Source organism: Girardinichthys multiradiatus, chromosome 9 (assembly GCF_021462225.1).
Source record: "Girardinichthys multiradiatus isolate DD_20200921_A chromosome 9, DD_fGirMul_XY1, whole genome shotgun sequence".
In the NCBI taxonomy this organism is placed as follows: domain Eukaryota; kingdom Metazoa; phylum Chordata; class Actinopteri; order Cyprinodontiformes; family Goodeidae; genus Girardinichthys; species Girardinichthys multiradiatus.
Genome location: NC_061802.1, coordinates 23,214,528 through 23,239,973, shown reverse-complemented (window position 1 = coordinate 23,239,973; position 25,446 = coordinate 23,214,528). Strand labels below are relative to the sequence as shown.

Sequence of the window (25,446 nt, the reverse complement as noted above, 5' to 3'; positions counted from 1 at the left end):
TAAAGATTAAACCAAGACTGCACCCCATTGCTGTATTTCCTCATTGATAGGTTAAGCTGCAATGTCTGGTAGCTACCTTTCAGCACTACGGCTTTCAGAGCAAATGCTAATCTTGGCAAGATCTTTTAACAGTGTACTAGATAACTAAACAAAATAAAAACATTCAGAGATGTGCTCCGAGTTACAACAGGGGAAACCTTTCCATCCTTCAGTTCTTGGCCTATCTGAGCCCACCCACAGCCCCCAGGACTGCCTGATGGTAATGGCTGCGAGAGCCGCGAGAGCTCACTCCACACTCACTGGTAATCAGCCCAGACTGATGAATGACAGAAACTCCAAGCTCTACTTTTTGCAAAGATAAAAAAAAGAAAATACAGATGATTCAGCACCGCAACTCCCCTTTCCCTCTCACCAAAACTCCCTCCACACAACTGTCTTCTTTACACAGCTTTTGTTTTTTCCACATTTCCATCAACTACTATAGGACAGCAATCATCACATTGGCTCAGCTGCTAATGCTGAAGCTAAAAATTAATTGTGGGTTGCTGGGCACACATGCAGTGGTGTCGTTTGCGCAGCTTGAACATAGCTGTTTGTCTGGTCATCATTAAACCATGATTTGATAAAATAACACGGTAGTTCGTAAGGACACACACACACACACACACACACACACACACACACACACACACACATCCCTGCCTTTTGCACCAATTGATGTTTAATTTAAGGGCAGAACATTTATTTTTATTTTTTTCAAGAATAAATTATTTTCCTTTTTAATTAATTTTTGCCGCATACATGAAACTCCCTAAAGAAAGCACAGACCTAACTTATTTTTTGCATGTTGCTATTTTGCTATGTTATTTTTGCATAAGTGGAACAAATATAAGATTATTTTAGGTAATCTTGATGTGTAACCAAATATATATATATAATTTTATTGATTGGATAACATGTAGGCAATCTTTATTGGACTGTAAGTAAAGTTGGCCACCATAATTATTTTAGACACACTAAGGCAGCTGAAAAAAATTCAATGTAGCCAGAAAGGCAAGATTTGAATACTTTAAATGAAAATGTGCGAAAAACAAATCAAACTTCACTTTTGATTCATCTTTTTAATAAACGAAGATGCAAAGAAAGAATTTGACATGAGACCAACTTAATTAAATAATGTCATTAAGTTATCAAATTTACCTTTCAGCCATTTGCTTCTCCACATTTTACTCACAGCAACAATATGTCATATGCGAAGCAAAAGCTGGAGTTCCCACACTCATCTCAATTACTAACATTAGTCTGCTCGAGACTCACAAGCCAAATTAGACAAACAGGTCGGTCTAATGGATAAAGCAGCGAGAGTATGTGTGATTTATAGCAGAATTCACACCAGCAGAGCTGCCTCACACCTCATTTAGAAACAGGCATGATGAATTATTAGGGCAGTCTGTGGATGTATTTGTCTTGTACTGTTGTCAAAGAGATCAAATCAGGAGGGAGACGGGCTGAGGTGTCGATATGAAGCATTCTGAATTTTAAAATGCATGAATAATTTTACATCTCCATGCAAGCAAACACACACACATGCACAATAAAGGAGCAAATTGACTACAGTATTTTAGAGACTCATTACCTCTTCCTAACAACAGTGGAGGAGGAGTTGGAACCAAAGGCAGCTGTAAATGCCCAGCCTGGCACAGCTGTACAAGCAAAGCTGCAAAAAGAAGTCACCGGCCACTGTCGTTAAATCTGTGTTAATCCCACACTATCTGCATGCACGCCAGCCCCAGTTCTCATGTCCTTGCATTTCTTTTCACATTCCTAAGTTCACTTTGGCACAAAAGTGGACATGTTGCATCACTTCTCCTGGCTGAAAATACTTTCAGCATATTTATCCTCCAATAATTTTTTTTTTTCCCCGAGACATTAAGATGACTGTGTTATAACGCACAAGAATTTCAACAGTCGTGTTCTGCAGCATATTTCCTCTTTTTCTATTTTCCATTTAGTGGAGTATTTAGTGGTTTCAGAAAAACAAGATTTGCTGGTGTATTCTTACATATCTACTTTAAACAACAAATGGAGACACATGTTTAGAAATAATGATAGTTTTATTATTCACAAGCAGGGGTGTGTGAAAAAGCTGTACTCAATAGAAAGAACTGGTAACAGTCTGAAAAGGTGGACAAATATGCTACTAGGTTTCACCAAGCCAGCACTCCTAAACTCTGCTACATTTTACAAACAGAATCTTACATCCAAGCTCCAACAGAACCAAATCTGGGCCCTCAGGGCAGAATTTTTATTCTAACATCCATCCTTAGGTTCTGACACTTTGTCCACTGTCTTCAAAATACTCTCCCTTAAAGTTTCTCTCCAGTTGACCCAAGCACAGACCATCGCCTCTGGCTTGTCACGGTAGGACGAGTGATGCGGCGCTGTGGCCAGCAGAGTGGGAGGCTCTGTACTGAGACAGCAGCAGGTGCAGCTGTGACAGTTGCAGTGTTGTTGCTAGCCTCACACTGTAGTTAAGATGAGGTTCACAGATGTAGCCACTCAGTGTCGTGGTTTACTGGCTGCCTGAGACAATGCATCTCTGTCAGAAACAACTCCTCCTAAGGCCATTTTGCTCTAAGAGTGCGAAACAGGGCACAGAAAAAGCTCGTTCTGACACACAAGGTAAATTCTGCTTCACGGCGGCGCAATCAAAGCTACCGTTGCCTTGCCAAAATACAGTTTTCTACCTGAAGAGATGAAACTACAATATGGAATTTGGGACATATTCATATTTTCATTTACAGTCATATTCATTAAATTAAAATATGCGTTCGGATGAGGCTCGTTTATCAGATTAAAAGTACCTTTCTAAACTAACAACCTTTTAGCAAGTATTCAACATACTTTTCATTAAGTCAACATTTCTGCATTAAAAAACCTTCTTTTATTGATCTGATGTAATCTTCTAATCTTAAATGTCTTGTTTTCATTACCTGTAAGCGAAAAATCATCATAATAAACAGAAACACAGGCTTTAAACATCAGTCTGTGTGTAAATGCTCTATAGAATGTTTGAGTTACTGAAATAAATGAACTTTTCAATAATCTTCTGCTTTATTCAATATGACAGTAAATTATTTATTTATTTTTATTTTAAATGTGTTTTTAAAAAAGTATAGGCAAATATGTAAAAATATCCTACATGCAATTATTTATAATTATACAATTAATGCACATTTTGTACTAATTATTATTAAGTGTTGTCATTGTATAAAAGCATGTTTTACATTAATCATTAGCATCTTTTCTGCAAGCCTAGTTTAAAAGTCAACAAAGTACCACCAAGGGCTCCACTTTAACTCATGTGATTCCTGCAAGACGTGAATTTAAATCGGAGACTGGAAAAGTTATGGCAGTAATTTTTCCTTAGCTTTTCCTCTTTTCTTTTTCATCTTCTGTTTTTTTTAGGAGAGATAGCAAACTAGATCCTTTGCCTTTGATTCAGACTTTCAAGATAGCCCAGAAACTCCAGCCCAACTCCGTGTTTTGTTGACTCTCAGAGTACAGTGGAGATCTGAGATAATAATGACAATTGTTTTCCAGTAAAGCACCCAGTCTCTGCTTGTTCAATTACTGGAAGGAGTCTCAATGAGGGCAGTTAAATCATTTGCAGAGACATTATCTACGCAGAGAGAGGCTGAGACAGAGAGAATCTGAAGAAGGGGGGCGAGGTGGGGACCAGAGCAGACGCAGGGGCCAAACTTGAGCTTGGAAGGGAAATAGAAATATTTTTGCAGACCACACATGGAGGGTTCTGCAGAAGATGAAAGCAGCAAGATTCATAATTCACTGCAGGAAATTAATAGACTAATGCAGCTCAGTGTGTTTCCATGCCAAAACCCACATAATAGGACAAATTTGCTTTCATTACAGGTGAAAGACGGATATCTCTGTTGATTATTACAACATACACAGAATTTATGAGCGCCACAAAGTCATGCCTCCTCACATACGGCCAGTCGCCCCACGAGCAGAACCGAGTCACAAGCCCTCATCTGTCAGCGTGTGGAATCATTAAAGATAATTTGATTGTTTTTTCAACCCTGGCTGTGTTTGATGTCTCTGGCATGGTGGCAATTGAGAAGACAATTATTTTGTTGATTAGCTTGGTTTTTTTAGCAACTTACCATGCCTGTGATATTCCTCTGAAACTCCCAGACCAGACGCGCAACTCCATCTGACTTGGCAGCCATGCCACGAGAACAAAGCCACCACACTCCCCGACTAAATACTGTACAATAAAATATCATTTATCAAAGCCTCAGACCTCAAAAGCCACCAAACACAGAAAGTCTTGAGAGAAGAGACGGAGACATGTTCATGTATAGAAAAACATCAAGACTTAATTCTTACACTTAAATCTGGGAGGATTTCAACTAGCCAGTGCACTGTGTTTGGGATAGTGTTTGCTTACACTTTTCTACAGCTTTACTTTATTATTTTCTGTATTTGATGACCCAAATCAACAATGCTTTTCCAATCCTAAACCCAATGCGTCAACTTAGAAGGACAACCTTCTGTAGTTTTATGCATTAACTCTAACTCTTGACTTTAATCCTCAGTAAGAACAAAGTTTAGCTTTTTTCTGCTAAAAAGCAAGTTTCATCCAACAGATTTCAACTACAGCCACGGATAAACACATTAGAATTAAAGCAAAGGTAAAAAAAATAAAAAATAAAATAATACAAGGGAATGTGCATTGATTATTGTTATATATATATATATATATATATATATATATATATATATATATATATATATATATATATATATATATATGAAATGTTTAGCACTGTTTACCAGGTTTTGGAAGACTGTCAAAGTGAATAGGCTTAGCAACACCCACGTCAGAATATGGAATTATTACAAAAACAAAGACAAAGAGATCAAAACTTTTCTTACTTCCAATCGGTCACAATTTTCAAGGACAAGAGCAATGTCTAATGGGAGAAATATATTGCTCTGGCATGTTTACCCGCGCCATCCCAAAATAACAGATCTGTTGTGTCAGGAAAGGGGGGCTTTTAAGTGTGGATGCGCCTCACTCTCCTATAATCCAGCCGAGACATTACTCCTTCCCCTGGCAGACGTCCGCAGATCCCCCCTGTCTCCCAGCCAGGCCTCGCTCTCCGCCGCGATGGCGGCGCTGCAATAACTGCTGTTTGCTCAGAGCCTTGCCTCCCAGGTTCTCCTCTGTCACACACAAACTGAATATTTTCCCAAATAGTCTTGCAACTGTGCACAGATAAGGACAAGTCTTGTTCACATGGCACAAAGAATGAGACGAGGATAGTGTGTGGGGGTGTGTGTGTGAGTGCGTGCGTGTGTATGTTTTAGTGAAGAGCAATTGTGGTATCAGTTATCGTTTTCAGGATAAAAAAAAATATTGTTATTAGAATTGGGATTTCCCAAAATAATAACTTCTTATTCATCATATCTGTCAAAATGGCTGGGGTGGAGTTGTTACTTTTGTAGTTTCAACTACTTTTTCCACTATAGGATACATGAGAGGATAAATATATATATATATATATATATATATATATATATATATATATACATATATTTATTTATATCAATATACTTGAAAACATGATTGAATGCAATTATTGTCTGCTGTTTCGCTGTACAATTGCACTACTTATTGTAATTGGTGTACCTAATGCGTATCTGTTATAGGTAAGTGAATATTTTATTTTTGAAGTGATAATTTTGGATCTATGCACAATGACATATGTGTAGGTAAAAAAAGCTGTCATGTATTATAAAAAAACACATTATCATTAACATTTTATAAATATTGAAAGAAATAACCCACTATGGAAGAAGCGGTATAGAAAATGACTGACTGACTGAAAAATATAAAAGAAAAATTGTGATCCAATTTCAGGTCCACATTCCCCATCTACAGTGTGTGTGTGTCTCTTATTTTTATTTTCTTAACGGTCTACAAATGATATATGAAAAAAGTCTGATAAATATTTTAAAAATGATACATTTTTGTTGCACATTTATGAAGAATATTTTCTAATATTTGAAACATTCAAAAACTGCATTTTGCAGCTATGTTATAAATAAGAAATACTGAAAATTTTAATTATTCCACTAAGCGTAAAAACCAATGGCAATCTGCACAACAGCTGCACATATAAAACCAGGCCTAAAATATTATGAGAATATGAGTTTTAACATACTTTACTTTCTCCCATGTGCTGTTGAGAAAGGCAAAAAAATGAGTGAAGCTCTGAGAAAGGCATGCCAGATGAGCTCAGAGAGGCTGCCACTTAACCAGCGTTCAGGAACCCGAAATGCAAGCCATCAACTAAAAGCTGTGTTGTTTCTTGTCACCGAAGTTTGAATTGAGCCTCACTTTCAGCCCCTATGTCCATGCAGAATAATGTTCTGCTGGGAAATTATTTAGGCAAGCAGAGAAATTCACCTGCCATCTCAGGGGGCACTGAGCCACCCCCCTAACCAACCCTCCTTTGCTGCACCAAAGGCCTTTGGCAAGTGGAAACAAATGTTTCACAAAATGGCAGGGAGGGGAACACAGTGGCGCACAGCGTTTTTATTGATTGCCAATCGTAAAATAAAACCAGTCATGAAAACGGCCGAAGTTCGGGCTCACCAAAAGCCTGCACGTTACGTCACATTTCTCATAGCTTTCCTTTTACAGCCTTGTTTATTCCCTTTAATAGTGAGCAGTTAGCTGCACAGTATGGCTCCATGTAGGTGGTTTGCGACAGAAAAGATTTCGTCTGAAAACACAAACCCACAATTTACACGCCAAATAAGCAATGGGACGTAAATCTAAACACTCTTAACTCCCTGCAATCCCTTTGTTTTTTTTTGTTTTTTTTTCCACTGATGCTTTCGCCGCATCCATCATTTCCTTGATACTGCATGGAACAACTAACACATCATTTAGGCAGATTGCAACTCCAAACTGGTTGCTTTCACACTGTCTGCTAACAAAGGCTTGTGATGCTTGTGAAGGACAAAAAGGATGAGCTTGAATTTAGTGGTATTCAATGCGGATGAAAGCAAGGCAGCACTACAGTGAGAAATTGCTAGGGTAAAAAAAAATCTATTCATTCAGATATCAACCTTTAAATCAGTCGTACTAGTTCGTAAATTGCTGCTCGGACAAGGACAAGAAGCTCCTATGCATCCTTCTGAGAGCCTCTTAGAAAAAAAATAAGGTACATCTTGTTTGTTTTTTGTAATATTATATTTACCCAGCAACAAATTGCCCTGAAAAGACAGCACTGGACTTAAATCACTTGAGGATGATAGGTGCAGCACTCTGATCAGTTTCAAGCAAGTCAAATATCGACAGATAGTAACACAGCTGCTGGTCTGAGAGTAGAAATATCCAAGAGTGAACATTTCTTTATGTCCCAAAATGTTTAAGCATTCATCCATTTACTCTTACTGGCTTCACAATGTCACATTCAGTGACAACGCAACCAATGAAGTTGGGAAAGGAGCAATATACATCACTCTGTTCCTCCAACCTATATAAACATGCTCCTGTGCCGTATCGATCTGCTAGCAGAGATGAACGCAGCAGCTCGCCGAGGCTATCTGGTGCTCTGGTAGATCAAGAGCAGCTGCAGTTCCATGAAACCGGACTCACTCCCACCACTGAGACGAGGCTGCTGTGCACTGAAAAAAAGGTACTCTCGTGTGGTAAAGTGTTCATAATGGCATGCCCGAGTTTAAAATATCAAGCATCAAAACACAAGAGAAGACAGACAGCCCCCCCCCCCCACACACACACACACACACACAAGCGCACACACCGACCTCTTTCAAACACAACTAGATTACATTATTTCCATTGGGTGACGAAAGAGCAGTTGGTCAGATACTATTATATGAAACAAAAAATAAAAGGTTTATGGGTCTTCATATTTTTTGGAAATACATGATCCAGAAGTGTTTTTTTTCTGTCACCAAAAAATATTCACTATTTATGATGTTGCAACATCTTATAATTAGATTTGTGCTACAGATCACACTGATCTTCTTAAAATGTGGGGGTAAGGAAATGGGTTTTACACTTTCTCTTTCTCACACACTCTGCTGCTGAAGCTTCATAGGGTCAACCAAAACCAGTGTCAGAAAATAAGACTCATTTCATTCTGAAAAGGCTCTGACTACTTTGATATGGTAATACATCCCTGCCTTACTGCTGGAATTTCTGTTCGCCTTCATTTAGATTTGTTTTACTATGCACAAACACATGAAAATTAAGTCCAGATTTCAAAACGCTGAAATGAGCACTAAGGCTTCTGTAGCCTCCAAGTCCCTCTTTTGTGTGTCTATGAATAATCACATTGTTATGTATTATCCTCAAAACACCTGCTTTATTCTTCATTTTGTTGTTTCCTGGGGACTTAGAAATGGCTAAGCAACAAAGCCTATTCATGTATTCATGTTTAAAAAGAAAAAAAGACGGAGGAAAGTCACACTTTACTTTACTGTGGCATCCAATTCAACTAATAAGCACTTATTAAATAGTTACTTGGAGGTATTTGAGACAGACATTCAGGCAGTTTACAACCAGGCAGGATTTTTCTTTTCAGATCAGATTTTCAGGCGGGAAAGGGGGAGGGTGCTATATGAAGACTGGAGCTAAATTTACCCCAATTCACAGATCGATCACTACAGATTGCTGCTCTGCTCCAGGCTACCATGCATCACCACCACCGACTGGCCGCTGTGTGCGCTCCTGTCCTCAGCCGAGGGAGAAGGCGCACACCGCGCGCAAGTGCGCTCCCGGCTGCCTGCTCTTAACACATGGTTGACAAGACACGTTCGGAATTGGTAGGCTTAAATAATACATTTGCAGTACATTGATCTAATACTGCTGCCTATTTGAGTACGAAACAGCCTAAATCTTTCCCCCCCCCATTATCTTTCTCTCTCTCTCATTTATGTTTTCACTTCTGTTGGCCCCCCTTTTTCAGTAATTTCCACGTCACTTTGCACGCTCGTGCAAACAGACGCAGCCCAGACTAGCTATCGTTGGCCAAAACTAATTACTACACAAGTTCTAGAGGCTTGTATAATTCTTTTCTTTTCGCACAAATAGCCTAACCCCAATTATAATGGATTAGCCCGTGAAGGCTCTCAAGAATCAAGCCAACATCGTGTCACGGCTCACACACAGTTGTCCAGCATTCATTCAAAACAAGAGCATCAATGGATAAAAAACAAACAAAACATATTACAACCAAACTCCACCTTAACTTTGGAGGCAATAAATTCCAATTAAATTGCGCTTTTCTCCATCTGGTTCACCTAAAATACGCCCCAACCCACTTTCCATTCAGCCAAACAAATCAACCCACATCTGGTTACGTTTTGATTAACTTCGTTTCAATTATCCACGGTACCCGTCGGACGATTTAAATCACAATAGTGATTGTCCCCATTTCTTAGGCCCATTTAGTTATGAAACTTTATTAGTTTTGCATGTCTAGAAATTATTTGTGTACTTTAGATATAAATATTTAAAAGTGATGTCCAAACAACATAAAGATAATAGACGTACATGTGAAAAAGACATTAGAAGTTAAAATTTATCAACCTCTCATAATAACAAAACGATTGTAAAAATAAAGTAATAGTAGTGAATTTCTTACCTTTTATGAAAAGCAGCGGAGTCGCCAAAATGGCAAAGAAAAAAAGTCAGTTCGGGAAGAAATTAAATGTGATTTTTGAAAAATATGTCAGATTGTGAAAAGACAGTCTGGTGGGAACTCCTCTGCAGCGAAGAGAGTTGGTCTGCAGGTCTGAGGCATGCTTTCCCCCCCCCCTCCCCTTAATCTGGGACAGAGCGGCTGGCTATCAGGCGAAGAGTCCCCCTCTCAGCCCGCACACATCCCCCCTGTGCCGGACACGCATCTCCATAGCATGCAAGATGTTGCTATGCGCTCAGTCCTAACTCATCAACACCTCACAGCACCTCTCTGAGCGGCTCATCAAGTCGCGGCGCTCCGCTGCGCACTCACTCCCGATGCAGCAGCAACAAACAAGAGGAGAAGAGAAGCGACGAAAAAATAAATAAATAAATAAAGACTGGGTGACTAAGAGTGACAACACAGAGTGGGAGTTTTTTCAGTGTCTGATGACGGGGAGATGTGAAGAAAAGCCTACTTATAGCCACCGATGCTGTGCTCTTGGCTCCCCTGAATCAGACTGTAGAGACTGGGCAAGTTTCAGCGGCTCGCCTCTGGAAGAGATCCCGCTCACAGTGTTCAGACACTTGGTGGAAGCAGCGCGGAGCGGGCTTCCAGCACGCAGAGCCAGTGCAGTGGAGAGCAGTGTTCTGCGGGAGCCGTCTGAGCCGCAGGGATTCGTGAAAACCTGACATGGATTCTTAATCCACGATGACTCGGAGTGTAACGCTACTCCTCTCAACTGATACTGCGCTAAATATATATATATATATATATATATATATATATATATATTCTCTTCAGTACAGCATTATCTTTATGTGAAACAGCATTCTTATTTATGGTTGAAACGCTATATTTGTATATTGCACTTTTAAATAAACTTGTCTTCACTAAGTAATTTTATTTGCAAAAACTGAAGGCTACCATGCGTAAGTCTTCAGTGTTTATTTGACTGGAGCACAAAACCTTTACATATGCCCCAGTAAAATGGGTCTGGCGATGCACATGGTTCTATTTGTCTTAGCAGTTTAGAGCTCAAATCTTGGAATGACAGCACACCCAAGTAGACTGTGTCCTAGTTGTAAGATGGAAAACCTGTGGAATGTGCTAACTGTTGTGTTGCTAAATATTATTAGCAATAAAATATTTTAAAAATAGATTTATCTGTGCTTAGTGCATTCATTGCTTATGCCCTGGGCTGGCTCTGCCTGACAGAAACTAGATTAAAAAATATTAATCTACATCATAAAGATGGGAATGATGTTATCAATACATCCATCCACCTTCATTTTGGTCCCACATCTGCTCTGATGTGCAACACTGTCCTCCTTTTAGGCATGAGAGGTCCACGTTCTGTCAGGCAGCACACCTTATTCATCCAATGACAGAGAACTCATTCTACTGTAATACTACCAAGCTTCAAAGACATACAGACCATCAAGATCTTTTTTTTTAACTCCCCCCTCCCTCATCCTCCCATCTTTCAAACCAGCCCCCGCCCCCAGGGTAACACACTGGCCTGAGCTGAAGTGGTAAAGCTGTTGATGGTATGTGGAGACAAGCTGTTTTTCAAAACTTGAAGTCTTCTGAGTTGGAAATACTTCTTACCTCCCTTCACTGTAATTTTTAACATTTCATCATTTATGGAGCTGTTCGACGGATGATAACATTTTGTTCGAAGGCTGTTACTTTGACCTGTGCTCTCCTTACTATGAGCTGTGTGTTATGTTAGTGATTTCCTATTCAGTGTATGCATAATGCATAATCCATTCTGATCCTTTCAAAACAGTATTTCTAAGAGGCAGTCATTTAAATAATGATTAGAAATGTTCTCTATAATAAACTACATTTCTGCAAGTTAACTGTTATTTATTTTCATATCAAATGCTCTGGGTTATATAAGAACATGTAAAGACTTGGAAAAAATAGAAGACCCAAGTGTTGCCTGCTTATCTCTGCATTTTGTGAAAATTCAGAGCATGTTATGATCTGGGTTTAGGAACTCTCCCCAGAAACACCAGGCAGGATGTGGCTCCACACCTGGCTTCAATAAAAACTGTCTTTCAACGACTATGGGGAAAACGGGAGGTTGAGTCATGCTTGCCAGGTGAAGGTGAACAGAGGAGAGGGGCAGATTTGTGTTTTCATAAGCATAATTTTACATAATAATATAGCCACTTGTTTTTTGTTTTTTTTTTCTTTTTTTGCAAGGCACATAAAAAGAAAAAACAGATGTAATAAAAGGTCACACTGTGACAGACATGTATATCTTGAGGAATGTTTATTTATAAGCTGAAACTCAAAACATATGTGGTTTCTCTTGGATGCAGAAGCCCAAACTACTATTTAATTACTATTTAATCATTTAGCACAAACTTATCTGAATATTTCCAAAGATTGTCAACAGAGGGCATTATACTTATATAGCAATTCTTCTGAATGTATTTAGCACGCTGCACAGATATTTACACCCCTAAACCTTTTCACATTTTGTCATGTTACAGGCATAAACTTCACTATATTAGGAGTTTTATCACTATATAGGAGTTTTTGGTGATATGGTATTAGCACAAAGTAGTGCATAGCTAGTGGAAGCAATATGACGCATGTGTTTTGTACTATTTACAAATAAAAATCTGAAAAATGACCATTTTAAATACGTTGGTGAGTGCAGCAATTTTTCCTACTGCTTTTTTTCTGAATTCAATTCAATTCAATTCAAAAATACTTTATTAATCCCAAAAGGAAATTAAATGTTGTTGTAGCTCATTATGAAGGTTTCTTCAAAGAGCCGTTGTAGATGCTGATGGCTGTGGGCAGGAAGGATCTCCTGTAGCGCTTCGTCTTACAGCAGATCTGAAGAAGCCTCTGACTGAAGACACTCTGTTGTTGTAGGACAGTCTCATGAAGAGGATGCTCAGGGTTCTCCATAATATTCTTCATTTTATGAAGAATCCGTCTTTCCACAATGATTTCCAGAGGTTCCAGAGGAGTCCCCAGAACAGAGCCAGCCTTTCTTATCAGCTTGTTGAGCTTTTTTAAGTCCCTGGCTCTGATGCTGCTTCCCCAGCAGTTGCCTACATTTTTCATGTGCAATAACAATGACAGACTGTGATGTAACCACAGGGTCATAATGATTAAAGTCTTAATCATCATACAACAGGAACAACTTATGACTTCAATCAGCCATAGTCATCAAGAAAACACTGCTCCACTTTTCACATATGGCACCAAGACATTTGCTTCTTCGATTTCAAAAGGTTCCTCTAACAATGCTTTTTGCCCGCCCAAAATATTTACACTTGATTGACATCTCAGGCACACATGACCAGTCACAAGACTGCGGCTGACCCAGACAACTCTGTGTCCATTCATTATGACAGACAGAGATTGGGCCAGGTTATGCTTCACAGCACAAATTAAAAAGCAATGTCTGGCCTCGATCACTAATGTGTTTCAGGAAGTCTTTTTGTCTTTCTCATCTTATTTTATCCAATCTATATGACGGCAAAGGTATCGTATCACTCCTAAATTAATTTCTCTAAAATGGAAAAAACAGAAATGGAAGTCATGCAGCCAATCCTCATTATAATGGAGTCAAACTAGGAACACCCAAAAGAAACAACCTATACCTATACTGTAGCTCAGAAAATACCATGTTAACCTAGTAGAACTGATTTGCTTTTAAAGGAAAGAGGGGGTAAATCAAAATCTGTTTCTAAAGCAAATATTGCAAAATGTAATTCATTTTGTTTTCTTTCTATGTGCTAAATTTATTAGGTTGCTCAAAACCTTTTCAACTTTGGGTAGCGAAAGCATGTCACTCTTCTTATTTACTTCTTGTCACATCTCCTTTACCCACCAAAAAAAGGAAAAGTTCAAAGTCAAACTCAACTATGTGAACTGCGGACCAGTTATGTGTCCTTCCCCACTTCGTTTACATGAATCTGTTCCGAATCAAGCTCAGCTCCTCCTGACTCCCTCGGTATTTTTCCCATTTATTTTGTCAGACCAGCTTTGGAGGTCTCCTTGGATATCAAACTATTGGAGTAGACTTGTAATCAAAGAGGGTCTCCCCACACAGTGGAGTCTCAGTTAATATTTACATAGCCATAGGCAACCATGTCAGCTCAGAGTGTTGGGCTCGCTTTTTGCACCATTTCATGAAGCCTCCCAGTTTCTGCACTGGTTGGACCAGGCATACTCAAACATTTTTAAATATTTTTCTAAATATGGTTCTTATCTTTCAAATGTTCCAAAGCAAGTTCTCAGCTAGAGTAGGATGCCAGAGCTGCATTTTAATGATGATTTTCAATTATATAAACATGTATATACGATAAAATGTCATTTCCTGGACAAGAGAGGCTTCATTAAATAGACTTTGATCATGAAGAACTTTCTCTGGCATTTAAAAGTAATATGTCCTGCACATCCTAAACATCAGCCACCTTTATGTCCAGAGCTGGTCCAAGTCACATGCAAACTATGGGCGCCCTACCCTGTAGGGTGCTCATAAGAGCACTAGAATTTTCACACAAGCCAGAAATACAAATGTGATTTTTTTTTTTTTTTGTAACAGTTACGATGTTATTGTTACATCTACTTTTTTTTTTTTTTTTTGTAAATCACAATAATCTGGCTGTAAAACTTCATTCTATGTAAAATATTTAAATGCTGAACAAAAACCTCACACAAATCATAATTTCAATTAAAAAAAACAATACAACTTTTAATATTTAAACGTTTATATAAATCGTGTGAAGTGCACATGAAGTATTAGTTGTGCTTTGGTGCCTGGTTTTAAAGTTGAAAGCCTCGCAACCAGAATTTTGTTTCAAGCCCCATATAGCCTTAGGCCATTGCTGTTTTTGTCACTCAACTAGAAAAAGTGTAGCTTCTTCACTTTTCTCACACAGTAAATTAAAAACTGTTGGATCACTACAGTAAAAAGGTCTTTGGTTATTCTTTATTTTGCATCCTGACAGCAGGTTAACTAGTTTTCTTTGAGGCTCAGTTTGTGTTGAGCACAGCATCGACAAGGTATTTACACTAACATTTACCTGACCACCAAATCGATATCATATAAATGAGCAAGACAGTTTTATACTTTTATAAATCAATAGAGCTTTTCTTTTTTATTTTCACAAACTCAAGTGATCATCCTGCTAAATGAAAGTCAACATGTTTGCTGAGAGCTGGCAGGAAAAAAAAGAAAAAGATCTAATCATTGCTCTCAGATTTCAGGTATTTAGTCACTCCGTCTGTTCCAAAAATTCTGTTGTAGTCAGTCCCCCTTAATGAGCCAAGAACTTACAATTTACCAAGCAGGCAGGAAGCAATTAAAAAGAAGTCAAACACATGAGGGACTCTGAGATCAAAATTGAAAAAAAGAAGCAAAATCCAGTGTGGGCACATTGGGATCTGGCTTACACAACTGTCAAATCAGTTGACTTTTAAACAACCATACTATGTAAACAAATCATTTTAAAGCAAACTGTGTCATGTTGTAAACATTAAAGAATTTTAGCACCCCTTTAACTCTGCTCTGTAATCAAACATTTCAAAAATATACCTTCATGCACAAAATAGCCCCTTAGCTCTTTCTTGGGTTTGATGTATGAGACACGTTGGTTCAAATAAGCACAGGGGAGCAACAGATATAGGTGAGCGATCTCTAGTCAAATGTTTTATATGGAAACTTAGCCAAGTGGAAACAGATGTGCGTCACTTGTGACCTATAAAAAGTGATATATGGTCAACAGTAATATGGTTCAACAGAGGCCAGCACTTCCAATTTGCTTCACCCTGGCGTATGGATACTCTGTGTTGTGTAAAGGCGGACATATTTTTCAAACAAAAGACATAGCATTTTGCTCCGTGTGCATGCTCGGTAAACTTTGAAATGACTAGGCTGAAAGAAAAACACATTTATTCATGACTGCTGCACATCTTAAACCAAATGTTTTATGTCTACCACAACTGTATTTCTCACAAATACAGGTCATTAAATCAATTCCTTTTATTTTCAGTTGAAAAAAAAATTCTTTTTTACATTTTTTAATAATTTCTGCAGCTCTGATATTTGTTTTTTACCATGAACATACTGAGATAATACAAATAGCACTTAAAAAAGTCTAATATTTCAATTTAGAATATTACATAGCATGATTAATTTCCACATACAGTCAAAGATGAGCCAGCATAGCTGCTGTCAAAGCATTTAGGAAAAGTTGCATATGCAAGTCTGAACTTGGAAGTCATAAGGTACTCACAATGTATATTTCAAGGTTTGCGGCATGCCATCTCTAAACACACATGTCGAACCTTGAAGCAGATGGGTAACAGACCACACCAGGTGCAGCCCTTGTCAGGTCTGAATAGAAAACTGAAGCTACAATCCATACATGCTCACCAACATTGGACAATAATACACTGGAAAAGCCTAGCCTGATAAGTCTGAGTTTTAGCTGGGACATTTAGATACGATCAGAATTTGTCATAAACAACATGAAAACATGGATTAATCCTGTCTTGTGCCAGGTTAGTGGTGGTGATGCACCACCACTAACCTGGTTTGTTCCAAAATGTAGGAGACATTTTCTTGGAATGCTCTGGCCACGTGAGTACCAATTACTCGTACTCGTACTCGTCGTCTTCCGTTTTATCCGGGACCGGGTCGCGGAGGCAACAGACTCAGCAGAGATGCCCGGACGTCCCTCTCCCCAGACACCTCCTCCAGCTCCTCCGGGGGGAGCCCAAGGCGTTCCGAGGCCAGCCGAGAGACATAGTCCCTCCAGCATGTCCTGGGCCGTGTCCTGGGCCTCCTCCCGGTGAGACGTGCCTGGAACACCGGTATCCGGTATAGATGCCCGAGCCACCTCAACTGGCTCCTCTCGATGTGGAGGAGTAGCGGCTCTACTCCAAGCCCCTCCCGGATGGCCGAGCTCCTCACCCTATCTCTAAGGGAGTGCCCGGCCACCCTACGGAGGAATCTCATTTCCGCCGCTTGTATCCGGGATCTCGTTCTTTCGGTCATGACCCAAAGTTCATGGCCATAGGTGAGGGTAGGAACGTAGACCGACCGGTAAATCGAGAGCTTCGCTTTTCGGCTCAGCTCTCTCTTCACCACAACGGACCGGCACAGCGCCCCCATTACTGTGGCAGCCGCACCGATCCGTCTGTCGATCTCCCGCTCCATTTTTCCCTCACTCGTGAACAAGACCCCGAGATACTTAAACTCCTCCACTTGAGGTAGGAACTCCCCTCCAACCTGAAGAGGACAAGCCACCCTTTTCCGGTCGAGAACCATGGCCTCGGACTTGCAGGAGCTGATCTTCATCCCAGCCGCTTCACACTCGGCTGCAAACCGCCCCAGTGCATGCTGTGTAGGTCTTGGCTAGAGGGGGCCAGCAGGACCAAGTCATCTGCAAAAAGAAGAGACGCAATCCTCTGGTCCCTAAACCAGACCCCCTCCGGCCCTTGGCTGCGCCTAGAAATCCTGTCCATAAAAGTTATGAACAGGACCGGTGACAAAGGGCAGCCCTGCCGGAGTCCAACATGCACCGGGAAAAGGTCCAACTTAGTGCTGGCAATGCGAACCAAACTCCTGCTCCACTTGTACAGAGATCGGATGGCCCCTAGTAAAGGGCCCCCAATTCCATACTCCTGGAGCACCCCCCACAGGGCATCACAAGGGACACAGTCAAATGCTTTCTCCAGGTCCACAAAACACATGTGGACCGGTTGGGCAAACTCCCATGAACCCTCGAGTACCCTGTAGAGGGTATAGAGCTGGTCCAGTGTTCCACGGCCGGGACGAAAACCACACTGCTCCTCCTGAAGCCGGGGTTTGACTATCAGCCGGACTCTCCTCTCCAATACCCTGACGTAGGCCTTACCAGGGAGGATGAGGAGTGTGATCCCCCTGTAGTTGGAACACACCCTCCGATCAAGAACCCCTCATGGCAACTACAAAATCGAGGCACGTGACGTCGCCCGCTACGGCGGAGCCGGGGTCCCACCCTGGAGCCAGGCCTGGGGCTGGGGTGGGTTTGCTTGTCGCCCCCCATCTCAGCCATCTTGTGTTGGAGTTTACCCCAGTGGATGAGAGGGTCGCATCCCTGCGCCTTTGGGTTGGGGAGAGGTCTCTGACTATCATTTCAGCCTACGGGCCGAGTGGTAGTGCGGAGTACCCGGCCTTCTTGGCGTCCGTGTCGGGGGTGCTGGATAGTGCCCCTCTTGCGGACTCCATTATTCTGCTGGGGGACTTCAACGCCCACGTGGGAAATGACAGTGACACCTGGAAAGGCGTGATCGGGAGGAATGGCCTACCCGATCTGAATCCGAGCGCTGTTTTGTTATTGGACTTCTGTGCTAGTCACGGATTGTCCATAATGAACACCATGTTCAAACATAAGGGTGTCCATCAGTGCACTTGGCACCAGGATACCCTAGGCAGGAGGTCAATGATCGACTTGTTGTCGTATCATCAGACCTTCGGCCGCATGTTTTGGACATTCGAGTGAAGAGAGGGGCTGAGCTGTCCACTGATCACCACCTGGTAGTGAGTTGGATCCGCTGGGGGAGGAGAAAGCTGGACAGACTTGGCAGGCCCAAGCGCATAGTGAGGGTCTGCTGGGAACGTCTGGCGGAGCCCTTGGCCAGGGATGTATTCAACTCTCACCTCCGGGAGAGCTTTGACCAGATTCCGAGGGATGTTGGAAACATAGAGTCCGAGTGGACCATGTTCTCCGCATTTATTGTCGATGCTGCTGCCCATAGCTGCAGCCGCAAGGTCTGCGGTGCCTGTCGCGGCGGCAATCCCCGAACCCGGTGGTGGACACCGGCAGTAAGGGACGCTGTCAAACTGAAGAAGGAGTCCTATCGGCTGTGGTTGGCTTGTGGGACTCCTGAGGCGGCTGATGGGTACCGTGGGGCCAAGCGTGCCGCGGCCCGGGCGGTGGCAGAGGCAAAAACTCGGACCTGGGAGGAGTTCGGTGAGGCCATGGAGAAGGACTACCGGTTGGCCCCGAAGCGATTCTGGCAAACCGTCCGGCACCTCAGGAGGGGGAAGCAGTGCTTTGCCAACACTGTTTACAGTGGGGGTGGGGAGCTGCTGACCTCGACTGGGGACATTATCGGCCGGTGGAAGGAATACTTCGAGGATCTCCTCAATCTTGCCATCACGCATTCCCTGGTGGAAACAGAGGCTGGGGACTCGGGGTTGGACTCTTTCATCACCCAGGGCTTCGGAGTTGGATGAGAACCGCCCTGAGTACCTCAAGTCTTTGGATGTTGTGGGGCTGTCATGGTTGACACGCCTCTTCAACATTGCGTGGCGGACGGGGACAGTGCCTTTGGATTTGCAGACATGGGTGGTGGTCCCCTTACATAAGAAGAGTACCGAATAATGTCGTTTAAATGCCATACAATGTTTGACAGCCATAGATTGAACAACCATCCTCACATTGAAGCATGGTGGTGGCAGATGCTGTGAAGATGATTTTCTTCAACAAAGACAGGAAAGCATATCAGTCCTGATGGGAAGATGGAGGCTGCAAAAGACTATGGAAGAAATGTGAAAACTGTATTATGCTTAGGTATTTAGATCAATATACAGTTGAAACCAGATATTTACATACACTGTATCAAAAGACTCAAAACCTTTTTTCTCACATTCTGACGCTCAATTGGACTAAACGTTTCCTGTTTTAGGTTAGTTAGGATCACTCAAATTATTTATATTAAATGCAAGAATATTGCCAGAAAGAATACGATAGATTATTATTATTTTTTTTTTTACTTTCTTCAAATAAAGAAGTTTACATATATTCTCCTAATATCTGGAAGAACTTCCTTTAATGTATGACCTGAGTCCAACTGGTTTGGGTTTTCTTTCACAACTTCCAAAATAACTTGTTAGAATTTTGGCCCATTCTTCCTGGCAGAAGTGAGGTTGTAGATTGCCCTTCTTAAACACGCTTTTTCAGCTCTTCCCACAAATTTTCTACAGGATTAATATCAGTACTTTGTGATGGCTGCTCGAAATCATTGACTTTGTTGTGTTTAAGCCACTTAGTAAATATTCTGGCAGTATGTTTAGGGTCATTTTCTGTTCGGAAGACCAATTTGTGCCTTAGTTTTAAGTTGGCTGTTACTTCATTATTTAAAGATAATGAAAATAATGACGTGATCTAATGAAGCAAGCATTCTCATGATATGATCTATCTTGATTAGTACACCAGTCCTCCCTTCACCAAAGTTCACACAAAACATGATGCTACCACCCTTGTACTTGCAAGCTTCACCCTTTTTTCTCCAAGTGTTTCGTCAGACCATGGGACATGTCTCCAAAAAAATAAGGTCCATAGTCTGCATTTGCAGACTATAGACAGGCTTTTATGCAGCTTTTAGTCATGGCTTATTATTTCTAAGTGGTCTTTCAGTCCATATTTGTAATAGACTTGTTTCACTGTGGATGACATTCTCTTTCTAGCTTCAGCCAGCATCTTTTCTTCTGGGATTGATCCGTGTTTTGCAATAAAATACATCCAGATCTAGAACACAAAATCCATTTTCTTTCTGAAAGGCATGATGGCTGGACATTCATGCATTGTTTATAATTACAGACATTTGTTTAAACAGATGAACGTGATACTTTAAGACATCTGAAAATTGAACCTAATGCTGAACCACAGTTGTGGAGATCAATGAGAAAAGGACTGAGGTGATGGTCTTTGGAAGTTAAACTGAGTACCCCCATGTAGGATATTGGTTCCTTGGCTCAGTACTTTAGGCCAAATGTTACAAACCTAGTAGTCAAAGTAGATGCTGGACTAAAAGTAGAAAATCTCTTCAAAGCAGTTTTTAAATCAAGTTGTTATTTTTTTTTTCATTTGATGCAGCTGGCTAAAGTAAATGCAGTTCTTTTTCAGCAGCATTTGTAAACAGTAATCCACACCTTTGTTACCATCTAGGTGGATTACTGTAATGCGCGTTATAAAAGAATCAGTGATTCCTGTATTTCTCAGCTTCAGAGGGTATAGACTGCTGCTGCACATCTTTTAACTGGCACACAAAAGTTTGACCACATTTCTCGTACTTTTGTCCCTCTGTGCTGGCTGCCTGTACATCTAAGGATTCATTTAAAAATTATGTTATTTGCTTTTAAAAATCTTAATAGCCTTGCCCCCGCCCTACCTGTCCCAGCTGCTACATTCCTATACACTCTCCGGTTTCCTCAGATCAGCTGTTCCTGATCGTGCTTTTGCTGTAGCAATTTTAAAATGATGAAACAACCTTCCCTTACACACCAAATAGGCCCTGTCTGTTTTTAAACGTCTGCTTAAAACCCATCTGTTCTTCCTGGCCTTTGACACCATCTGAGATGTTGACTTTAAATAATTTTTTTTAACTCTAAATGTTACTTTTTATCTATTTTCATGTAGCAAAAGAATCATCAAATTAAACTTTTTTAGCTACATGTTCAAAAAAGGAGTGAAAAAAATTGCCATCTCCACGTCCTTTCTGAAACGACCAATGCGGCTGGAGGGGTAGAATTCATCCCTCCTGAGGTGCCTTCCTGGGATGGTCACACTCTTACATCAAATTACATTTACCAAGGTAAGCCGAGTTCGTGGGTTGAAGAAGCGACGTAGTGATGACAGTTTGTGTGACCAACCAGCAGCATAAACAATACTCAGAAATCATTTCCAATCAGAAGACTAAGAAGGTGAGACATGTAATTAAAATCAAAAGTATTTGCTCAAAGAAATAAACAGGATCGTTACACTTTATTCATTCACCATTATTGTTTTCAAAAGAAAGGTAGGGCGAGACTTCCCACACAGATTTTATGCACTGTGTGGATATCAGTGCTACACAACATCTCCTGTTGTCCCATTTTGATGGTGTAATTTTGAAATTCAAAGCTGTGTGGGATATTGCCATCTCCACTTGTGATATATGAAAGGCCAGAGGGAGGTCAGAGGTGACTTATCTCTGTGAGGTTTTGAAAGAAAACATTTAGACTTTAAAATGGTTACAAAACACAAAAACTAGGTATCATTATTATGGTATTAAGTAAATAGCAATAATTTTTCCCCCGGTTCATAATTGAACCAAAGAGGAAAAAAATGAGTCTAATTTAATGTTAGACAGTAACCAAGAAATGGTTATGAGTCTTTTTTATTTAATATTAATATTAAATAAAAAAATTAAATATAAATATTTAATTTTTGCTATATGTGTATACATAAAAAATGAAAATGAAACATCAAACATATCAGTTTAAACATTATTTATAAATAAAATATTTTGCTTCAGTATAGCTTTATTTCTTGAAACAACCCTATGAGCCACTATAAAAGTTTTTTATTTTCAGGTAGAATATCAAAAGTAGTAAATCAAAGATTTAACTTTTAAAATCCACTAATCTGAGTGCTTTTACTAATTCTTGAAAGTATACAAGGTAGCTCGGATGAAAAGAAAAACCTGGTCAGTGTGAGAAGGAGGACAAAATTTAACTTCGCCAGTCAATAATAAAAATCAACTTTATTAGTGAGCTGTGCAGAGGATAATCTGTTGGTGCTAATACCCTTCCTGTGCGAGAGAAAAAATGCTTGCAATTGTTCTCACTAATGAAGATGAGTCCTACATTCCAAAGACAGAGGAAAATATGTGACCTCACAAGTCCCTTCAGAGGTCAATAATCTTTTATAGTAATTGCCTGAAATTTTAATTGAAGCAAAATCATTCATCATTGTGGACAGACATTCCTGCATTCAATTTTGCATTCCGATTAATTCTGCTAATTTAAAACTAACTGCTTTGTGCTCGTATAAAGGAAGACAATTATAAGTTTTAAACACATATAGCTTATTTCCATAAAACATTACAGGGTCTGCTCACCAAAGCATAAAAATGGTCAAATCTATTCTGCCTCTTGTCGTTATATGCTAATGACATTAATATATGTCAACAATAACTGACAAAGTTTTTTTTTAATAACATCTGACTACTTTTTAAATGTGTTTCTAGTCACTTGTTTGAGGAAGCAAAAGCTGTGTACAAGTATGCAAGATCATCTGTTAAAGCAGATCTTTTGATGCACATGCTTTGATACGTCTGGAGTAATATCCATCACAATGATCTGCCAGGACAGTGTGTTAGAAAAATTGAGTCCGCAATAAAACCTTTCCAGGCCAATAAAACCGTTTGCATGATTAGTGGCATTTTCATCCCACTGAAGAGCAGAACCAATGGGTGCAAAAGACAAGCGAACGAAGGGCAACTTTAATTTCTGAGGACAATGAACCAAATTGTTTTGTCCCAGTTTCTCAAGAGACTCTTCATAATCATGGTTAATTATTCTTGCATGGTAAAGAGGGAAAAGGAACAGTAGTGATTGTTCAAAACTTGCCTTGAGTTTGCAAAATAAAAATATATTTGGAAGAATTATAAAAACTTTACACATGTACAAAGCTGGTAAATTGGGCACATTTGTCCTGACAGTTAATATATAACAGTCTAATTAATGAGTGTGAAATGTGTCAGTGTGTTTTAGTAAAGGTAGGTCATAGGATTCTTTACAAATAGAAGTATATAATTCAAGACAAATGCCCAGCACTGAATGCAAGAGCTAATTTTTCAGCAAAACATCCCCAAAGCCCATTTACAGTATGCAGTGTTTATTGTATGCTGCCAGAAGTGACCGGTAAGTATACTTTATTTATAAGCTCTTCATGCCATATGTTTTGTATGCAAAGTACCCATAGAGTGGTCATACAAGGTAAGTGGGAACACTCTGCAGAGAACAAGTACTGTCAATTAGTGAGTACAGCAGCTGAGAACCCAAAGTGCAGCTTTGAATGTGTGAAAAGATGCCATAACTCTGCGAAAAATAAGGAAAGGTTGACACTTTTTATCATAGGTGTCTGGTTAACTAACAAAAGAAAATGAAAAAAATAATAAGAAAAACTCAGTGTCCCAGTGTTTGTACTCTTAAGTCCTTTTCGATTTATTACAAACTCTGCATGAGTTTTTTTGCAAACACTCTCCATGGTAAATCCCTTAAAGGTAAAACAATATTTTTCCTTTAAATAAATAAATAAATGAATAAAATTCACCTTTTTATGTTGTTTTTCTAAAATGCTTTAAAGCTTACAAAAAGTTGGTCAAAAAGAAAAAAATATATGTATTTTGTCATGTCTAGACTGTCTTAAAGAAATTGGTGGTTCAAAAAGAGCTGAATTCAAGCATATTAATGGACAGTTCAGTAAAAGGAAATGTGCGGTAAAATAACATGTACAAGTAACAGTCATAACGGCAGGATCTAAGTTGCTTGAAATCCACAGTGAAGTTTCATAGTCATCGATGCTTTGGGGATCAATCTGCTGTGTTGGTCCAGTGTGTTTTATCAAGCCCAAAGCCAGAATTATTGTCTACCATGAAATTCTGGAGCACTTCATGCTTTTCTCTGCTTTAATTCTTTATAGAGATGCTTTCATATACCAGTATGACTTGGCACCTGCCTACACAGCCAAAAGTATCAATACCTGCTTTAATTACAATGGCATCACTGTGTTTGATTGGCCAGAAAACTTGCCTGACCCCAAAGAGGATCTTTAGTGTACTGTCAAAGGAGGGATGAAAGACACCAGGCCCAACAATGCAGATGAGCTGAGGACACTATTAAGGGAACCTGGTCTTCTTTAACTTCTCATTGTACATTTAATCAAAATGAGTCCCAGGAAAGTTCATTAGATGCAAGAAAGAAAATTACCATTAACTGAAATAATAGCTTGATATATAGCACTCTGTCTGTACTGAATCTATATTATATATGAGTTTCACTCAATTGAATTACTGAAATAAATTAGCTTTTTGACTTTTCAGTTTATTGAGATGCACCATATACCTTTATAAAAGAAACAGAAAACCAAGAAGTCAGTATTACAAAATGCTATACATGTTCCACAGGCAAAAATGGAAATGGAAAAATGAAATTGTGCAATGGATCTAATCCATACTGCAGATGATGGGATAGGCTTGCCACGTTTAACCTAACTCTGGGATGTTTGATTAACTGTGTTAATCATTTCCCATCTGTGCTGGGGCCCTGTCTCCGCCTTGTGATTAAATTCCAACTAGTCTTGCATTGTTCATTATGTGTACTTGTCAAATAATTGACTGCTCGCAGGCAAGAAAAAAAAAAGAAAGTATACTTTTTGATCTTGATGAGGAATTGCTTTAATATCATGTCATTCACTTTGCATGGCATGTCCAGGAGATGAGAGGAAGGCAAGGGGAGAACTACCTCCCCTGCAGAACCACAGGGGGGCAAAGGTTATCATCAATCTGGCTCGTCTTGTTTTCAAGAAGCTTGTTGTCCCTGTGGTTCATGTCCGGGGGCAAATTATATGACTTTTCTGTGACTAATTTAGAGTGTACATGGCGAGCAATGGCTGGAACCAGTTTGCAAAGTGAGATTCAGTGAGAATGGTTTGAAAAGAGATAACTATTGATACAATGTAATTCATTTGTAATTATTGTCACATCTTTTAAGCATTCTGGACACCATAAGGTCTGTTTTACCTCAATAATTAACACATTTGTTTTGCCATACCTCTTTTTATGTATTCAATGTAATTATGAACATGTACCACACTTTACTGTGCGGATTTATGCAATTTCA

General features: G+C 39.8%; 1 protein-coding gene across 1 annotated transcript in view; it reads right to left on the bottom strand.

The window, feature by feature from the left end:
• The window catches only part of adgrl2a (adhesion G protein-coupled receptor L2a), a 155,454-nt gene extending 144,972 nt beyond the window's left edge, over positions 1-10,482 (bottom strand). The window contains exon 1 of the mRNA XM_047374519.1: positions 9,714-10,482. The gene's annotated coding sequence lies outside the window, so the exon portion shown is untranslated. The remainder of the gene's footprint in view (positions 1-9,713) is intronic.
• Between the last annotated feature and the right edge of the window lie 14,964 nt (positions 10,483-25,446).